A 5,341-nucleotide genomic window follows, 5' to 3' on the forward strand; every position below is an offset into this window, starting at 1 on the left:
TAGTGTTTGGTAAAAGTCCCGAAATATCTCTAAAAATAAAGCATGATCAATCCCGAAAAGTGCCAAAAAATACCACAAATTCCCGAAATGATCTTGAAATTGAAAACTCGAAATATTCGGCAAGACACCGAAAAATGTTCGATAAATCGTAAAAAATGAAATACAAGGAATAAAACAATAAAAATCCGTTAACCGCAAGCCCAAAAAAACAGAACTCACTCAAAAATCCCAAAATCAATTCCATAATGTACTTCAATTTCTTGAAAAAAAACCCAATCGAGTTTATTTAAGTCATGAATAAGAATTAGAGGAACGCGTTTCTGTCTTTTGGATACCAAAATCTTAAAAAAGCTTTACAATCTCTACAGTCTTCAGTAGATTAAATTACACTAGATACATCCCTGTGAAAAACATTTCGAGTGACCTACGGTATAGGTCATAGCATTGTTCGAATAATTCCCGAAACGATGTTTTAAAATTTCTCGAACTCTAAAATTTTTGCGTATCAAAAAGTTTTTAACTCAGAAATTTGTTAAGAAATTAAGGGTTTATTAAAAAAGAAGAATGCTCTCAAATATTTCAGACATAATCAACTCGTCAAGAACATTGAAAATATACGGAAAGTTTCTCAAAGAAATTAGAAATTCCAATTTTTGGTTTGATTTCATTTATTATACATATCGGTGGTCCTCTGCAAAAAAAAACACAATTCAAAATTCAAAATATAAAATCTTTTACTACTTTTAAGTGGCTCACTTCTCCCCTCATTATCAATCCATGTCTACTAAAGTAAGTAGTAAGGATTACCACAGTAAATCGTAAGGATGATGAGACATGGATTAGACAAGGCTTTGAGACATGAACCACCTAAAAGGAGTAAGTGTTTTCATTTTTTAACCGACTTCCAAAAAAGGAGGAGGTTATCAGTTCGTCGGAATATTTTTTTTTTTTTTTTTTTTTTATGTATGTTACCGCATAACTTTGGACCACGTCAACCGATAATTCTTTTTCCATCGGAAAGGTAGTGTTTCAGAGGTGGTTCCATACTAATCTGGTTAAGATCCGATCAGTGGATCATGAGATATATATATATATATTTTTTTTTTATATGAGAGTTGAAGTCGGTTTTTTCTTGCTAAAAATTACTTGTTGTATTTTGAATTGTATAGTTATTGCAGGGACCACCGATATTTACATACATATATACATTAGTTCAGTAAGATATGAGACCATGAAAATAGAAGTGGCCTAACCCACATTTGTTTTTTTTTTGTACTTCCTAAAATAGCCTCAACTGTGATAAATTTTGAAATCAAGGTCGCTTATTCCTTAAATAGATGGTACGCTATGCACCTTGTACTTAAAAATTAAGGAATAAGCGACTTTTATTTTAAAATTTATCACATTTGGGAATATTTTAAATAGCTAAGTACAAACAAAAATATTTTTTGGGTTAGGCCACTACTGCTCTCACGGGCTCTTCTATCTAATCGTTCAACAGTTTTTTTTTTTTCGAAAAGCTCAGAAAATGTCTGAAAGGCGTATCTTAAGTGTCTTTCTATTCAAATCCTTGGAAGAGTTCGAAAAAACTATCGTCACCCTTGTTTTCAAGATGACGACGACACCCGAAAACCATCTGCAAACAAAGTTTTGCATTCACTGTGACTGGCCTTACTGTCTTCTAAACAGAAAACGGAGCACCATGCAAAAAATTTATCAATTTTCGATACTGATATGATTATACCATAAGTACATGATTTTTCCAGAAAAAAAACACGAAAGAATAAACTTTTCTTTTTTTCGTTATAAAATTTATTTTCCCATTGACCTAGAGACTTGAAACTTTACAGTGCAATATAAAAGATGCGCTAATCCGATAGGTGGCGCAGGAGTCGAGATATTTGAAAACCCCGTATTTATAGTCCGATTTGGTTCATATATCGTATATTAACTACATGAAAATAACTCCACTAAAAATTTTGCCAATAGGTGGCGCACGAGTCGATATGTTTGGTAAACTAATACTTATGGTCCGATTTCGTTCATATTTAGAAAGCTTGCTTTAAAAATATTTGTTTTTACTATAAGGTAACTTATTATAATGTATTAATCATGTGTCTGAAGCCACCAAATCGGAACACTACAACATATAGACGGGATTATAACCAGCGTTCCCCTTTTATTAATTTTATTGGTATCTAATGTTTTATCCAATTTGGTAATTTATTTTTACCGAATCAAATCTCAAAAAAAAATCAATTTACGAAAAATAATGAAACTGAATTTCAATAAAACAAAATATGATTTGAATGTTTCATTTTATAAAGTCTAATTTGAATACTTTAAGTATACTTTAAACGGTTTGAGTTAATTTATTTTCAATGTATCGTGTTTGATTTTATGTTTAATAAAATAAAAAAACCTAATTTGTTTTAAAGGTTACAGTTTTATGTCGAAAATACAGGTTTTTTGGCAACAATGTCTGCAAAGGAGAGTTTCAGAAAATCTTACAAGCCGTGAAGCTTTCATCTTTTTGAGATAATTTTATTCACCTGTTGACATAAACTGGGCGGTATCTTTGCCAAAACTTGCAAAAATTTTGAGTTTCAAGGCATCTAGAGTTTGAAGTTCATTCGCATAAGTACGGCCGCATAAGTGAACGGGGCTTAGAAAATTATGTGTCTGATAATTCACTGTTGATATAAAGCGTATCCAAGACATAGCGAATGATCAGATGTCTTCAGTTGTTTTATGGCCTGAGCCTTATACAGGTGGAGCTGTACATTCAAATAAAAAAAATATACAATAATGTGCCATAAGGCAGTCGTTTCTTGGGCCACACTTTAGTTCGAAATTCACACGAAGCTTTTCCGATGTTGTAGCTTTCGGCGCTCATGCCGACGCCCAAATTGTAGTTGAATAGAATGCTTAAAGCCATAAAAGTTTGTGCAGCTAAGGACACGAACACATGAACAGAGAGTTTGTGGTGCAAATCATCAAGATCGGGCTACTATAACTTATAGCTGATAACTGATTATTTAGATGGGAGGCTTTGATTTAAAACTCTATGGAACTTTGTGAACAATTTAATAACAAATCGTAAAAGATGTACTAAAAAAAGCATCACCCGATCGTGTTGTATGTATAAGCTGTATTTGCCATACAACGGAGAGTTCAGATAATCTGCTATGGCTTCTTCATTTAAGTGCTTAAGAACCTGAAATTTTTAATGTATTTGCTTATAATAAGTTCACACTCAATTCAGTCTAATGTACATACGATTGAAAATGTAATAAAAGGTGCAAGATACATTTTTTTGCATTTGTGAGTAAAGCCGAAGACGGCAATTTCCTTACTCGTTTATTTTCACTTCTATCTAATATTTTGGGAGGTGACCCATTTTTACCGCACAGGGTTTAATACGAGTATTTCCGTGCAGAAGATCAATACTTCTGAGCTCAAAAGAGATAAAAAGACCCATTACAACAGTATCTGCATACATTTGCATATGTAAGAATCATCCTTTTTCAGAAAGTTGTACGGGTTTCACCATACACAAATGCCAACGAAACAAAACAACAAAAAAAAGCACAACCAAAGCAATGTACCTATTCTTGTTGTTGTTGTTGTTGCAGCCATGCATTTGGCAAGGTGAGTTCTTCGCTTTAGCCTAGGTACACACAAGTTGACAGTTGCTAGCATGCTGCCAACTGCTATGTGACAGCGTGGTAGGTATGTCCATCATTGCGGCACAAGTGGCATGTGGCATTTGGCATGCTGAACGAGACGTTGAGGCATGTTGTCATTGTCGTTGCTGCAGTAAACACAACAACCAGCAGCTTATGTTGCGTTTATTGCAATTTTTGTTGTTGTCACTGCTGTAACTGAATGTGCGCAGGCTACTGCCGCTGCATGGCTACAAATTCTGATTATTTTTTCATGTACATATGTATGTATTTTGTTGTTGTATAGTTTTGCTCGCTTTGCGTCCACCCACTTGCCCGACCTTCAACAGTCAACATCTTCTGCTTCTTACTTTGGCTCAAACGTTTTTTTTCCTGTAATATTTCGCTATATTCTTTGTGTGCCTCTTTGAATAGTTTTTACTGCTTCTGCAACTTCATGTTTCGTATTTTTATCTTATCCACATCATCTACCCATACATACATATGTACATAGAGGTGGGTGTTTGCTCCAGTCCAGTTGCACGCAGCTGTCGTTGGTTCGCTCAAGAACTGGTCACACTTTCAATCACACACACATGCAACTCTTACTTACACATGCGCATATACGCTTGCATTTTCAGTGCAGACTCTCATACATACATATGTACATATATCGCGTGTCATGCCACTTGGCTTGCATTGCTTTGTCTTGCTGCATGCAACTGATTGCTGCGCTGATATTTACTGAAGTTTACTTGTCCTTATCATTTCTCGTTCCACCCAGCTTGCCACATAGCTATTGTTGGCCATAATATTTCTTTGTTGCTGTTATTCCGTTTTGCTACTGCATACTCTTACATTGTACAAGGTGGCATGGTTCCTGTCATTGTTGTTGATATTGTTGTAGGTTTGCTTGTTGGCACTGTTGTTTGGTTGGCAAAACTGTCACTTGTTTGCAACTTTATTGTTGTTTGTACTTTGCATGTATGCAAGCATGCATAATATGGCTTTTCCTTTGCTGTTGTTTTTGTTGTTGTTGCTCGTATTGTTGTCACCAGCGTTTTCCTATACAAACATAATGCATTCTGAGGACACGCTCATACACTCATGTGCCCGAACTCTCATCTTGCATATACTATACATATTTGTTCCTTAGTCTAGGCAACATTCTCGCACAGTGCAGCGATTTAATGAAGTGTACCACATAATTCTTTTGAATCTTTCATATTTAATCTAAAGGCGAACTTAGGTTCTTAATATGTATGTAATAAAATATTCGGCCGCTGTGGTGTAGTGGTAAGCAGTGCGCGCTTTCACTCCGCAACGCCTGGGTTCAAGCCCTGGTCAAAGCAACATCGCAAAAAAAATATAGAAAAAAGGTTTTTTTCTTAACAGCGGTCGTCCCTTGGCAGGCAATGGCAAACCTCCGAGTGTTTTTCTGCCATGAAAAGCAGCTTCTCATTAAAATACAATCGCTGTTCGGAGTCGGCGTAAAACTGTAGGTCTCTCCGATTTGTGTGAGGAGATCAAGGCGCACACCACAAATTGGAGGAGAAGCTCGGCCAAACACTAACATATGTCTGAGCGCCAATCTATTATTATTATTAATAAAATATTTAAAAAATTTAAGCACATAATTCAAAAATTACGAGATTTGTAAACCAAGACTTAAATTT

Source organism: Rhagoletis pomonella, unplaced genomic scaffold (genome assembly GCF_013731165.1).
Source record: "Rhagoletis pomonella isolate Grant_MI unplaced genomic scaffold, Rhpom_1.0 Rhpom_scaffold_00002, whole genome shotgun sequence".
Taxonomy (NCBI): domain Eukaryota; kingdom Metazoa; phylum Arthropoda; class Insecta; order Diptera; family Tephritidae; genus Rhagoletis; species Rhagoletis pomonella.